Below are 16,308 nucleotides of genomic sequence, written 5' to 3'. Positions count from 1 at the left end.
GGCACGCCAGGACGAATCGGTGCATAGCAGCATGCGACAGGATTCGCATTGGCGTGTAATAAGTGACAGAAATGAAAGCCATGACAAAGACTAGAATCAAGGACCGTGCTTGAACCTGCGAGTGACTCAGTCTCTGGAGCATGTACAGAAATGAGGCCGAACCCTGGGGCACTTCGAAGCGAATCGGTGCATTGGAGATGCGACAGGATTCGCATCGGAGCGCGGTAAGTGACAGAAATGATGAAATGTCTTTAGAAATGGTAGAAATGAAATGATCCGACAAAACAGACTGAAATGATTGACATGACTCGAAATGATTGAAATGATTGAAATGATTGAAATGACTCGAAATGATAGAAATGACTGAAATGATTGAAATGAAATGAACCGAAATGACAGACATAGTACAAACGGTATGAAATGATTGAAATGCTTAACTTATTCGGATTTGAAACGGTCCGACCGTTTCATGATTTTGGACAACGTTAGATTGCCATTGGCCGGAGTGCTCAGTTTAACGTGACAAGCAGACGGCTGTAATTTCGAAACGGTTCGATCGATTCGAACATAGAAATGATCGGGGGAGTCGTTCGGTTTGCAGCGACGTGCTACGAAACGAGGTGCCTGGTGGCACGAACGGCATGTACCGAAAAGTGATAACGGCTTCTTTCGAAGAAGGGGTAGTGACATGTAGTAACGAATACGAGTGCCACAGTTAAGACGTTCGTGCAATCTAAAGTGAGTGGTTCGTGAGTTCAGGAATCTAGTTTACGTGACTTTGTAACACATGAAATGAAATGGGTGCCGAAGCCTACCTGCGACAGCCGGCCCAGACGTGTTTGTATGACAACGGAAAATTTCGATTGAGTATAGCGACTCAGACGGCAATCAGACGGACGCTGACGAACGATAAGGCTTTGTCGACACTAAGGCGGACGGAACAGCATGGAACTCACGAACCCGGCTCACTGAAAGGTCTCGAGGATAGTCGGCCCTTGATTTCTGACGTATCAGATATCGCGCACCGGAACCGACGAGGGAGCTAGGCGAACGGGCTGGTTATATACTCCACCGGGCTCCACCCATAATTCCAGGCCACCATACTGGCCTTTCCATATATATATATATATATATATATGTAGCGGATGACATTTGGGATCAAATGTCACACACATTGTAAATTTAGTTTTTGACCTCAGGACAATAGAGGTTCTGAGGGTTAATTATAGTAGGTAGGCCTAACACCAGTCTGGCCAGGCTGTGTTTGAAAGTTCTGCCTGGTCATGTGAGCAGTGATGTGCACATGACAGGCCAGAACCAAATCTGGTTGGATGTTTTGGTATCGGCCTTCTCGGAGCCAATCAGCGGGAGTGCCTGGGCCCGCTGGGGAGTCTGGGAGGGGGTACTTAAACAGGTGAGGGTCACGTGTTTGGGGTTCCGGAGTTGTTCGTGAGACCCATGTGGGCTGTTCTGGTTCCAGGACTGGGGTAGCCCCATGAGGGGTCCCAGTCACGGGGTGTTCGACACCCCGCAACATGTTTCTGTCAGTGGCCCCTGATAGACCTGCCTGGTCTGGGGTAGGGATCCGTCTGTTCCCGAGTCTCGAAACCGGCTGGTCCAAGGCGCAGTAACTGAGGGAGGATTCATAGTGTTCGGGTGTGCTCTCGGCTTGGAGGGGCACCACAGCTCGTGGAAGTGACCGGGGGAGAACTCTTTGGAGGAGGGCCGGCAAGTGGCATCCTGAGAAGTGCCTGGTTACTGAGTTGGAAAGGACGTTGACGAATCCACACTTTTCCAGTACCATAAAGGAAGCGGGAAACGTCCCAAGTACGGTTGGAAAAAGGTTCCTGTTCACCCTCAGTTGATTGTTCAAGTTTTGAAGCAAAGTGCTGACTGCCAAGATTTCTGGCTAGAGATCTGTTCAGCCTTGAAGTACCCAGATGCGAGTGGCTACTCTCTGGGTGGAAATAGAGACTTTGCTAGGTCTGCAGTTTAAGGTGCCTGAGTTCTTCACCCGTGCCCTCTGTTCCCTAAGAGACTGTGTTTGTGAAAGTTCTACTGCAAAATAAAACCTTTTTGAAAGTACTTTATCTGTGTCAGTGTACAAGTTGTTGGGTATCAACCCTGGGAACCCCTAGAAGTGGAGGAGCAGGCCAGGAGAAGGTAATCGGTAAGCCCAACAAATCAAGGCCGCACAGCAAAGGTTGTGGCTGCTACATATATATATGTTGCACTGACCCCCGAAGGAGCGGCTGGTTTTGTTGGGCTTACCGTTACCTTCTTGACCTCATGCATGTCCAGGGGTTTCCCGAGGTAGATGGCCCAAAGAACTGCTGAAATTGACACTGTTTCCGCTTTTGGGAATTTTATGCACAAAAAAGGGTAGACAAAACACAGTCTCTCAATAACGGATAGAGGGTTAGGTTGGGAGTTGAGGTACTCTTGGAACTGCTGAAAGTAGGAAGTCTCTCACTATAGAAATCCAGAGAAGTGCCACTCACAACTGGATTCTCACCGCTACCGGATAGACCTCCTCTCACCAGGCCTAGCAGCAGATAGAGTGTTTAAGTAGAGCAAAGCCTCTGCCACAGACTTGCGTATAGAACAATTGAAAAGTAAAGCCTCTGCCACAGACTTGTTGTAGAACACTTGTAACTGAAGGATATAGACAAATTTGGAGAGCCCTCATACGGTACCAGTATCTTGCAGCCGGTCTGGCAATTCCGTATGAGTACAGATTTACTTGGCGTCTTTCAACTAAGCCTCCAGGTTCTTTCTGAGAAGCCAGCCTTCAGTGTGGCCTTCTCCCAAAGAGTGCTCCTCTGGTTGCTTCTCCAGTTGCTGGGCCTCTCCCCAGATGAGACGGCACAGGACAACCTCAGAATCCTCCTTCCAGTTACTTTGCCTCGGGCTAGCCAGCCCCGAGACTCGAAATTGGATGGATCCACACCCCAGGCCATGAGGGCCATGGGGGCTGGTCAGGAGGACCAGGACCAAACAGACAGAAAGCTCTTCTGGACCTGAACCCAGAAGCACGTGATGTCAGTACCTTAAGTACCCTCTCCCAGAATGTACAGCAGAATGACACTCCCACTGGGCTGGTTCAGAGAAGAATGGCACTCAGTGCGTCTAGCTCAACTGCATTCTCACACTTGCCAGAAGTGACAGCGACACCTGTGGCCAAGCAGAACCCAGTGCAATCCAGCTAGACTGGCACTGAAACCATAATTTCATGTAATTGACTCTAAAACCCAACTGTGGTTTCAGGAATGTTAAAAGGAGAAAAACACATATCGCATGCTCTTCAGGAGCAATAACTCAACACACAGCCATTAATGTCTAAACTGCTGCCAACAAAAGTGAGTACATATCCAACAGCCCCAGCGATGTGTACCTACCCTACAACAATCCCGGGCCTACCCTACAACAAGGGGCGTTACATACAGTCAATTCAATAAGTTATTTGTGCCAGTGGTTCCTATTTTGTTAGAATCTGAAGTCATCTGAACTCCTCCTTATCCCCGCAGGAGGTCATCTCTGCCGCTGCAGGGGTTAATAGAATTGAGAGACTCATCAGGAGTGACAACTATTCCCACCCTTTCAGCTCCTCTCCACCATTCATAGAGGCTCTTCTATAGCTTCTATCAATGAAAAGTTATCTATAAATGGAGGATTGGCAGATGAATGAAAGGTCTGCCTCCTCCTTTCATAGAATGCTTTTCATTCATAAAAGCTACAATACAGCTTCTGTGAATGACGGAGGGGGCAGAAGGGGCATGTACAGATGTCACTCATGATGAGTACCTGTCACAGGTCCCTCGGCTCTATAAACCACCGAAGCTCCGCAGGAGGTTGGGAGGGAGGGGCTTAAAGGACTTTGTATTTTTCATCTACAGCAGTAACCATCAGCGCAAGGGACACATTTTATTGATAGAAAGTACTGTCCCTTGTTTTGATAAAAAAAAAAAAAAAATTGATAAACGCAAGCCCCGTACATACGATCGGACTTTCCGACGAGAAATGTTGGCTGTCAGGCTGTTGGGGGAAAATCCGACCGTGTGTACGCTCCATCGGACAATTGTTGTCGGACTTTCCTCCAACAGCCTGACAGCCAACTTTTCTCGTCGGAAAGTCCGATCGTATGTACGGGGCTTGCGTTTGTCAATTTTTTTTTTTTTTTTTATCAAAACAAGAGACAGTACTTTCTATCAATAAAATGTGTCTCACAGAGCCAACGCTCCTTTGGACAAAATTCCACGGTTTTGTTGGTGGAATGTCCGATCATCGCGTGTACGAGGCATTAGGCTTTAAGTCCCTGAAGACTGAAAAAACATTTCAAACTATAAATAAATGTTCCCTATGCTGGCTCCCATGCTATTCAAAGTGTTAAAAAAAAAGTGGGTAATGGAGTTTCACCTTAAGGCTTTATACAGGTTTTCAGATCTATGCTTTTTCGAGGGATTTATTTCGATTTTCCTTTTAGATATTCAGTTACATTTACAAACCTTTTTTATGCCTGAATTTCATTTATGCCTGAATGAACCAACTATAGCTAAATGATCTATATTTTAATACATCGTCTATGAGCTTAAAATCAAAGTAATTCCAGGTGACCTTTTTAACTTTTCTATCCTGTTCAATAAACAACAACAGCATCATCCAGCCGTATCATTAGGCATTGCGCGGTGAACAATATCCGCAGTGTCATCCTGTCCTTTGTCTCTTCCATGGAACGTGAATACTTGACAATGTAATAGGCAGCGGGAGCCCTTAGAAGAGTTAAAGTCTGATTATCCCAGGCTTAGTCACTTATGTCATAGCACTATAAGTATTATTTTCAAAACTATGAAAACAGGGCAAGATTTTCATCTTCATTAACCTAATACAAACCTCTTTAATCCCATGTATATATTTTCCATAGCACTTGATATTCTGCTCATGAAAAGCATCTAATGGAATAACAGCTTGATACATTGCTATTTAAATTACTTCTCATCAGGAAAGTATTCAAAGACTCTTGATGTCTTTTTCTAAGAATACTCCAACATTTTCAATAATGTAAATCTTTCCATGTAATAAAATTGTTAGCTTATTAGACGAGGGTATGTGTACATATATGTCATTTCGGCACACTTGTATGAAGGGCACATTGAGTACAAGCAGTTCTGTTTTGGCAGCAAGAAAGAAGAGGTGAGCTGTGCTAAGTTCCAAGGATCAACAGTTTATTGAAAAGAGGGGCGCACCCCCCCCCCCCCCACTAGACACAGACTCCGCCACTAACCATGAACGGGGATTATTAATTAAGATATCAATTCCCTCAGTTTTGGGTTACCATGCCCACACAGTGAAAAGCACACACGGCTTGTATTTAACCACTTGCCGCCCCGCCATATAGCAAAATGACGGTGGCAAAGTGGTTTTAATATCCTGACTGGGCGTCATATGAAGCGATCAGGATATTAAGCCGCTGCATCACGACGGTCGTTGTTTGCGGGGTGTCAGTGTGACACCCCGTAACTACGATCTCGGTAAAGAGTCTCCAACGGAGACTCTTTACCACGTGATCAGCCATGTCCAATCAAGGCTGATCACAGTGTAAATAGGAAGAGCCGTTGATCGGCTTTTCCTCACTCGCGCCTGTCAGATGCAAGTAGAGGAGAACCGATCGGCTGTTCCTCTGACAGCGGGGGTCTGTGCTGATCGATTGTCAGCGCAGCCCCCCCGAGGATGCCCACACTGGACCACCAGGAACGCCACCAGACCACCAGGGATGTCCAGCACCAGGTATGCCACCCTAGACCACCAGGGATGCCAGTCAATGCCCACAATGGATGCCAATCAGTGCCCACAATGGATGCCAATCAGTGCCCACAATGGGCTTCACTGATTGGCATGCATCAGTACAATGGCATTATTGTTTGGCACTGATTGGCATCCATCAGTACAATATAATACAATACAATGCCGCCTATCAGTGCCCATCTGTGCCACCTATCAGTGCCCATCCGTGCCATCTATCAGTGCCCATCCATGCTGCCTATCAGTGCCCATCTGTGCCGCCTATCCATGCCCATCTGTGCCACCTATCCATTCCCATCCATGCCACCTATCCATGCCAATCCGTGCCAGCTATCAGTGCCAATTTGTGCCACCTATCAGTGTAAATCCATGTTGTCCATCAGTGCCACCTATCAGTGCCCATCAATGCCATCTCATCAGTGCCACTTCATTGGTGCCACCTCATTGGTGCCCATCAGTGCCGCCTTATCAGTGCCCGTCAGTGCAGCCCCATCAGTGCCCATCAGTGAAGGAGAAAACGTACTTATTTACAAAGTTTTGAAACTGAAACAAAAAAAACATTTTATTTTTAAAAATTTCCGGTCTTTTTGTATTTGTTTAGCAAAAAATAAAAACCGTAGAGGTGATCAAATACCACCAAAAGAAAGCTCTATTTGTGGGAAAAAAATGATACAAATTTCATTTGGGTACAGTGTAGCATGACCGCGCAATTGTCATTCAAAGTGTGACAGCGCTGAAAGCTCAAAATTGGTCTGGGCAGGAAGGTGTTTAAGTGCCCTGTATTGAGGTGGTTAAAAAAAAGGAAAAACTGCTAATCATTTGCATTTTTAAAGAGTCAGTCCACCCAAAACTGATAGATACTGGTAATATATATATACAAAAGTATTGGGACACCGGCCTTTACACGCACATGAACCTTTAATGGCATCCCAGTCTTAGTCCGTAGGGTTCAATATAACAGCCTCAACTCTTCTGGGAAGGCCGTCCACAAGGTTTAGGAGTGTGTCTAGACCAGCCTTTCTCAACCTTTTCAACACAGAGGAACCCTTGAAGTTGTTCTCCGGTCTCGGGGAACCCCTGATAAAAATTTGAAATCTACAACTCATGATACATTAGTGTGATGGTCAGTGGGAAGAATGGTCCTTACACTTGTGGTCATTGGGAAGAATTACCTCCTTACAGATAACTGAACAGATTAATGGTGTCGGTGGGAACTTACCTGAGAGGCAGAAATGGCCCAATGCTGAAGGAACCCCTACAACCTGTGGAGGAACCCTGGTTGGGAATCACTGGTCTATGGGAATGTTTGACCATTCTTTCAGATGCGCATTTGTGATGTCAGGCACTGATGTTGGCTTACAGTCTCAGCTCTAATTCAACCCAAAGTTGTTCTATCAGGTTGAGGTCAGGACTCTGTGCAGGCCAGTCAAGCTCCTCCAAACTCCCAAACACGCTCATCCATGTTTTTATAGACCTTGCTTTTCCAGAAGAGTTGAAGCTGTTATAGCTGCAAAGAGTGGGCCAACTCAATATTGAACCCTACGGACTAAGACTGGGATGCCATTGACCACATAAGCCCCGGACCATTTTGCTGGCCAAAGACAAGACCACTTTTTGCATTTCGGCACTGCGTCGCTTTAACTGACAATTGCGCGGTCGTGTGATGTGGCTCCCAAACAAAATTGATGTCCTTTTTTTCCCATAAATAGAGCTTTCCTTTGGTGGTATTTGATCACCCCTGCGGTTTTTATTTTTTGCGCTATAAAAAAAAAAAGAGCGCCAATTTTGAAAATAATAAATATCCCCAAAAATGTATATAACATTTTTTTTTCCTCAGTTTAGGCCGATACGTATTCTTCTACATATTTTTGGTAAAAAAATCGCAATAAGCGATTATTGATTGGTTTGCGCAAAAGTTATAGCGTTTACAAAATAGGGGATAGTTTTAGGCCATTCTTTTTTTTTTTTTTTTACTAGTAATGGCGACGATCCGCGATTTTTATTGTGACTGCAACATTATGGCGGACACATCGGACATTTTTGACACATTTTTGAGACCATTGTCATTTATACAGCAATCAGTGCTATACAAACGCACTGATTCCTGTGTAAATGACACTGGTGGTGAAGGAGTTAAAGCGGGAGTCCACCGGGACTCCGCGTTTTTTTTTTTTTTTTAAAAAGCCAGCAGCTACAAATACTGCAGCTGCTGACTTTTAAATAGTGACACTTACCTGTCCAGCGCGCCCGCGATGTCGGCACCCGAAGCCGATCGCTCGCTCGTCTATCGGGTCCTGCCGCCGCCATCTTGGGTATGGGAATCAGGAAATGGAGCCTTTCGGCTTCATTTCCCGGTTCCCTACTGCGCATGCGCGAGCCGCGCGGCGCAATCCGGACGGTCCCCGCTGCCTCTGGGAGCTGTGTGTTTCCCAGCAGGCAGCGGGGCACTTGCTGAAGGGGGAGGGCGCTTGCGGAAAGGGGTGTAACGTACGCCCCTTTCCGCAGAGAGCTAGCCCGGAAGTGGGTGCAGTTACCTGGATTATCCAGGTAACTGCACCCCCCTCCCCCCTGAAAGGTGCCGATTGTGGCGCCGGAGGGGGGGGGGGATTCCGATGAGCGGAGGTCCATTTTAGGGTGGACCTCCGCTTTAACCACTAGGTGGCAGTGTAGGGGTTAAGTGTGTCCTAGGGGCGTGTTGCTAACTGTGGGGGCGTGGCTGTGTTTTACACATCGCTGTTCTCTGCTTCAATCACAGGGAGCAGAGATCAGTGTCACTGTTGCTAGGCAGAACAGGGAGATGCTTGTTTACTTTAGCATCTCCCCGTTCTTCCTCCCCGTGAGATGATCGCGGGTATCACCACAGCGATTGAGTCAGCGGGACCCGCAATCGAACTCACGGAGGTCCTGAACGGCATGCGCAGCAAATTTATAGGGATGTACCTGTACGCCCATTTGCCTATCCGTGTCATTCTGCTAAATGTACGAGGCTGCATTTGATGGGTGCTGGTGAGGCTTCATTGATGGGCGCTGGTGAGGCTGAATTGATGGGTGATTGTGAGGCTGCATTTGATGGGCGCTTCATTAAAAATGTTGGGTATACATGGGCAGGGAAAAGGGGGTGGAGACAGGGGTGGAGTCAGGGGGGCGGCAAAATGAGATTTCATCTAGGGTGTCAAAAATTTTGCACCAGGCCTGGGCTCACAGTACTCCAGGATTGAGTGTCTCTCATACGTCATTATGTCTGTAGAGGAATGCCCTAGTTCAGATAATGTGGGCTGATTTACTAAAACTAGAGAGTGCAAAATCTGGTGCAGCTCTGCATAAAAACCAGTCAGCTTCCAGTCTTTTTTTTTCCGTTTTTTTGTCCATACTGAAAGGGGTTGTAAAGGTTTGTGTTTTTTCCCCTTAAAGCGGAGGTCCACCCTAAAGTGGACCTTCCGCTCATCGGAACCCCCCCCCCCCCCCGGCGCCACAATTGGCACCTTTCAGGGGGGAGGGGGTGCAGGTACCTGTACAGTACAGGTATCTGCACCCACTTCCGGGATAGCTCTCTGCGGAAAGGGGCGTAGATTACGCCCCTTTCCGAAAGTCCCCCGCTGCCTGCTGGGAAACACACAGATCCCAGAGGCAGCGGGTCCATCCTTATTGCCCAGCGCGACTCGCGCATGCGCAGTAGGGAACCAGGAAATGAAGCCGAAAGGCTCCACTTCCTGATTCCCATACCCAAGATGGCGGCGGCAGCACCCGAGAGACGATCGAGAGATCGGCTTCGGGTGCCGACATCGCGGGCGCGCTGGACAGGTAAGTGTCACTATTTTAAAAGTCAGCAGCTGCAGTATTTGTAGCTGCTGGCTTTAAAAAAAAAATGCATCCTATTCATTAAGGGGAAAAAACACCTTATAGTCACCGGCCCCCCAGCCCTGAGCCCCAAATTTCTGCCGGCACCGTCCCTCTCTCCACGGGTTCCCGGCTCTTGATTGGATAGATTGATAGCAGTGCAGCCATTGGCTCCTGCTGCTGTCAATCACATAGGCCCCACCCAATGTGTTTCATGCACAAGCACGTCCTCAGGGGTTCTGCCTTCTACTGGCACGTTGATGCATATCATGTATTGATTTTATATTGTTTTTGCTGTATGTGTTGCACTTTCGTTTATTTAGAAATATGGATATGTTTACTGATAATCAGCTCTCTAAAATACTAAATCAATAACTGGGTACTTGATACTTGGCCAAAAAGATGTCATGGGAAGAAAAGTGCCACCCCATTTTTAAAGTCAAGGAAATATTTATTGGTTACAAGCTTTGTTCAGATAAAACACATTTTAACCACCACAATACAGTGCAGTTACACCCCCTTCCTGACCAAACCCAATTTTCAGCTTTCAGCGCTCTCACAGTTTGAATGACAATTGCTCAGTCATGCAACACTGTACCCATATGAAACTTGCGTCCTTTTTTCCACACAAATAGAGCTTTCTTTTAGTGGTATTTAATCACTAGTGAGTTTTTTATTTTTTGTGCTATAAATAAAATAAAACGTACATTTTGTGAAAAAAATGCCTTTTTCTTTGTTTCTGTCATAAATTTTTGCTAATTAGTCATTTTTCTTCATACATTTTGGCCAAAATTTATACTGCTACATATCTTTGGTAAAAATAACCCACATTAGTATATATTATTTGGTCTTTATGAAAGTTATAGAGTCTACAAACTATGGTGCCAATCACTGAAAATTGATCACCTCTGATCAGGCCTTCAGTACATCAGGTGAGTCTCAATTCTTGAGACACTAACAAGTCAGGAAAGTACAAATACCCCCCAAATGACTCCTTTTTACAAAGTAGACATTCCAAGGTATTAAGTAAGTAGCATGGTGAGTTTTTTAAGTTGTCATTTTTTCCCACAATTCTTTGCAAAATGAAGATTTTTTTTTATTATTATTTTTTTTTACAAAATTGTCATATTATCAGGTTATTTCTCACACACAACATATGCATACAACAAATTACACCCCAAAATACATTCTGCTACTCTTCCTGAGTACGGCGATACCACATGTGTGAGACTTTTACACAGCCTGGCCACATACAGAGCACCAACATTGATGTAGTACCTTCAGACGTTCTACGAGCAAAAATGCCGCATCTCATTTCTCAACCACCTATTACACTTTTGAAGGCCCTGGAGTACCAGGACAATGGAATTGCCCATAAAATTACCCCATTTTGGAAAGCAAACACCCCAATGTATAATCTGTGAGGCATAATGAGTCTTTTGCATGGTTAATTTTTTTCCAGAAGTTTTTGGAATATGTGGAAAAAAATTTACATAAAATTGTCAATTTATAAGATAAGATATTTCTAACACATAGCATGTATATAGCAAAAATTACACCCCAAAACACATTCTGCTACTCCTCCCGAGTATGGCGATACCACATGTGTAGGACTTTTACACAGCCTGGCCACATAGAGAGGCCGAACATTGAAGTAGTACATTCAGGCGTTCTAGGAGCATAAATGACACATCTCATTTCATTCCTACCCATCACACTTTTGAAGGTCCTGGACCACCAGGACAGTGAAATTACCCACAAAATGACCCCATTTTGGAAAGAAAACACCCCAACCTATATTCTAGGAGACATGGGCTGCAAATAGGTACTGGGGTACTCTGATGGGCTGGAGATAGGTACTCTGGTACTCTGATGGCCTGGTGACAGGTACTCGGGTACTCTGATGGCCTGGTGACAGGTACTCGGGTACTCTGATGGCCTGGTGACAGGTACTCGGGTACTCTGATGGCCTGGTGACAGGTACTCGTGGTACTCTGATGGCCTGGTGACAGGTACTCTGATGGCTTGGTGACTGGTATTTGGGTACTCTGAAGGGCGGTGACAGGTACTCATTTGGACTGTGACAGGTACTCGGGTACCCTGATGGACCGTGACAGGTACTCGGGTACTCAGATGAACTGTGACAGGTACTCGGGTACTCAGATGAACTGTGACAGGTACTCGGGTACTCAGATGAACTGTGACAGGTACTTGGGTACTCAGATGGACTGTGACAGGTACTCGGGTACTCTGATGGGCCGTGACGGGTACTCGGGTACTCTGATGGGCCGTAACAGGTACTCGGGTACTCTGATGGGCCGTGACAGGTACTCGGGTACTCTGATGGGCCGTGACAGGTACTTGGGTACTCAGATGGACTGTGACAGGTACTCGGGTACTCTGATGGGCCGTGACGGGTACTCGGGTACTCTGATGGGCCGTAACAGGTACTCGGGTACTCTGATGGGCCGTGACAGGTACTCGGGTACTCTGATGGGCCGTGACAGGTACTCGGGTACTCTGATGGGCCGTGACAGGTACTCGGGTACTCTGATGTGCTGTGACAGGTACTCGGGTACTCTGATGGGCTGGGACAGGTTCTCGGGTACTCAGATGGACTGGGACAGGTACTCGGGTACTCTGATGGACTGGGACAGGTACTCGGGTACTCTGATTGGCTGTGACAGGTACTCTGATGGACTGTGATTCATACAGGTACTCTGATGGACTGTGATTCAGACAGGTACTATGAGGGGTGGTGACAGGTCCTCTTTATTGGGGGGGGAGGGCAATCAGTGTGATTGGTGTACACTAGGCGGTAACGAGATGTCACCGCAATCTCCTCCTCACACACGAACGGTGTGTGAGGAGGAGAACAACCCGGGGAACACGCCGCCACCGACGTGCACGCGCAGCGTTTGCGATCGAGCGCATGCACCGTGCTACAGCCGGGTGTGCCCATCTGTGATCGGCCGTGACTTCATCACGGCCGATCATGTGGTAAACAGCCATAACTAATGCCTGTTCACCCCCTTCGGTGGCGAGCGGTGTCTCAGTGACACGCCGCCACCGAAGAAACAGGAGTGCGCGCACACGATCGCGCGCATTCCCTGTTTAAATGGGAGGCCGTCATATGACGGCCTCCCGCCACAATAGGTGCACCGCCTGGCCATCATTTGACGGCTGGCGGTCAGCATCTAGTTAAGCATTTATGGGGTTCTAAACGTGTTTCTATGGTTCTAAAGGACCCCCTTTATCAGGGCTTAAAACCTTCTTACTAATAGACATGTGCACACTGAAATATTTAGTTTCGGAATTTAGTTTTCATCCAAAAAATTAATTTATTTAGTTATTCCCGAAATTCATATTTATTCATTTTGTTTGGTTTAAAAATGCATTCATCCGAAAATCCCAAATAATTAAGGTTGAATCTGTCATTGAAGGCTGATGGTGTTTGTTGAATGTTCTAAGAAGATTCGTCAGAGCGGCGAAACTGTACGACCCCGCAATCGTACATTTCCGGTCGAATGTTCCGTCTACAAGCTATAGTAGAATTCTAATGTTGTATGACACTAGTAATAATTATATTTATTAATTATTATTATTACTAGTCAACCAACATTAGAATTCTTCTATAGCCTAAGGGCAGAGCAATTGACCATAAATTTCCGCTCTTGCGACTGCTTCGTCGAATCTTCATGTCGAATCTTTTCTCTCTATGTCAAATAATCTTGGACTAATAGAGTTAGGTTAGGCACATTCAACCTTTTTTGCTATTGTCTCTATAATGTCAAATCTTTTCTCTCTATGTCGAATCTTTTCTCTCAATGTCAAATAATCTTGGACTAATAGAGTTAGGTTAGGCACATTCAACCTTTTTTTGCTATTGTTTCTATAATGTTGAATCTTTTCTCTCTATGTCAAATCTTTTCGCTCGATGATGAATCTTTTCGCTCCATGATGAATCTTTTCTCTGTGTCGAATCTTTTCTCTCTATGTCGAATAATCTTGGACTAATACAGTTAGGTTAGGCACATTCAACCTTTTTTGCTATTGTTTCTATAATGTCGAATCCTTTCTCTCTATGTCGAATCTTTTCTCTCTATATTGAATATTTTCTCTCTATGTCGAATCTTTTCTCTCTATATTGAATATTTTCTCTCTATGTCGAATAATCTTGGACTAATACAGTTAGGTTAGGCACATTCAACCTTTTTTGCTATTGTTTCTATAATGTTGAATCTTTTCTCTCTATGTCGAATCTTTTCTCTCTATGTCAAACCTTTTCTCTCTATGTCGAATCTTTTCTCTCTGTGTAGAATAATCTTAGACTAATAGAGCTAAGGTTAGGCACATTTGACCACAGGTTAGTTGGACACAGATCACTATTGTCAGCGTCATGTCGAATCTCCTATCTATATCGAACTGTTGTCACAACGAAAACAAAAATAAAGCATTTGTTTATGTCGGATCTTTCGGTTTTCAGATTCTGCACGTTTGTTATCGTTTGTTAAAACGATAACGAAAATACCCAAAATTCTTACGAAATTTCTTACGAAATCGTAAGATTGTAATAATTGTAAATGAAGGTGTTTATTATTAAAGGTGAAAAAAAATCCAAACCATCATGGCCCTGTGTGAAAAAGTGATTGCCCCCTAAACCTAATAACTGGTTGGGCCACCCTTAGCAGCAACAACTGCAACCAAGCGTTTGCGATAACGTGCAATGAGGCTTTTACAGCGTCCTTGAGGAATTTTGGCCCACTCATCTTTGCAGAATTGTCCTAATTCAGTTACATTAGAGGTTTCTCGAGCATGAACGGCCTTTTTAAGGTCATACCACAACATCTCAATAGGATTCAGGTCAGGACTTTGGCTAGGCCACTCCAAAGTCTTCATTTTGTTTTTCTTCAGCCATTCGGTGGTGGACTTGCTGGTGTGTTTAGGATCATTGTCCTGCTGCAGAACCCAAGTTCGTTTCAGCTTGAGTACACGAACAGATGGTCGAACATTCTCCTTCAGGATCTCTTGGTAGACAGCAGAATTCATAGTTCCTTTTATCACGGCAAGTCTTCCAGGTCCTGAAGCAGCAAAACAGCCCCAGACCATCACACTACCACCACCATATTTTACTGTTGGTATAATGTTCTTTTTATGAAATGCAGTGTTCCTTCTACGCCAGATATACTTGGACACACACCTTCCAAAGAGTTCCACTTTTGTCTCATCGGTCCACAGAATGTTGTCCCAAAAGTCTTGGGGATCATCAAGATGTGTTGTGGAGAAATTGAGACGAGCTTTGATGTTCTTTTTGCTCAGCAGTGGTTTTCTCCTTGGAACTCTGCCATGCAGGCCATTTTTGCACAGTCGTTTCCTGATGGTGGGGGCATGAACGCTGACCTTAACTGAGGCCAGTGAGGCCTGCAGTTCCTTGGACGTTGTTGTGGGGTCTTTTGTGACCTCTTGGATGAGTCGTCGCTGCGCTCTTGGGGTAATTTTGGGCGGCCGGCCACTCCTGGGAAGGTTCACCACTGTTCCATGTCTTCGCCATTTGTGGATAATGGCTCTCACTGTGGTTCGCTGGATTCCCAAAGCTTTGGAAATGGCTTTATAACCCTTTCCAGACTGATAGATCTCAATTACTTTCTTTCTCAATTGTTCCTGAATTTCTTTGGGTCTCGGCATGATGTGTAGCTTTTAAGGATCTTCTGGTGGACCTTACTGTGTCAAGCAGCTCCTATTTAAGTGATGCCTTGATTGTGAACAGGTGTGGCAATAATCAGGCCTGGGTGTGGCTAGAGAAATTGAACTCAGGTGTGGACAACCACAGTTATAGTATGTTTTAACAAGGGGGGCAATCACTTTTTCACACAGGGCCATGATGGTTTGGATTTTTTTTTCACCTTTAATAATAAATATCTTCATTTACAAATTGCATTTTGTGTTTACTTGTGTTGTCCTTGACTATTGTTTAAATTGGTTTGATGTTCCGAAACACTTAAGTGTGACAAACATGCAAAGGAACAGGAAATGAGGAAGGGGGCAAACACTTTTTCACACCACTGTATCTACTTTCTAAACCGAAGAGTTGATCTCCTACAGCAGGTACATGCAATTAGCGGACCTCCAGCTGTTGCCGAACTACAATTCCCATGAGGCATAGCAAGACTCTGACAGCCACAAGCATGACACCTGGAGGCAGAGGCATGATGGGACTTGTAGTTTTGCAACAGCTGGAGGTCCACTAATTGCATATCCCTGTCCTACAGTATATTTGATATTACATCAAGGACGTTTAGTCTGTTATGTTCAAATATTACACAATGTTCAAAAAATGTCCTCAGCAGGGTCAGAGAAATCAATAAAAAATTGACAGAAGTATTTACTCTTTTCAAGGCTATCCGAAGCTAAAAGAGAAAAGTTGAAGGCAGAGTTTGGCTTTTATTTGTGGCTCTCAAGGAGTTTTTTTGGATAAATAAAATGATATAAAGCCCTAACATCAGTCGACAAGCAACGTTTGTTTAATGACAGAAGAAGTTTTTTTCCTATGAAGTATGGTCCCCATGGATTGATTTTCTGCTAGGTGTGCTGCAGATGATGTCTTCAGCATAACGTATTGCCGGTGTGTCAATGTACGGCATATTTCACACTCCGCTCTAATTAGTGCCACTA

The sequence above is a fragment of the Lithobates pipiens genome, unplaced genomic scaffold (assembly GCF_037356315.1).
Source record: "Lithobates pipiens isolate NorthernLeopardFrog02 unplaced genomic scaffold, aLitPip1_a1.2 Scaffold_37, whole genome shotgun sequence".
NCBI classification, from domain to species: domain Eukaryota; kingdom Metazoa; phylum Chordata; class Amphibia; order Anura; family Ranidae; genus Lithobates; species Lithobates pipiens.
The sequence above is the reverse complement of the archived record's forward strand: the minus strand, read 5'-3'. Positions refer to the sequence as shown.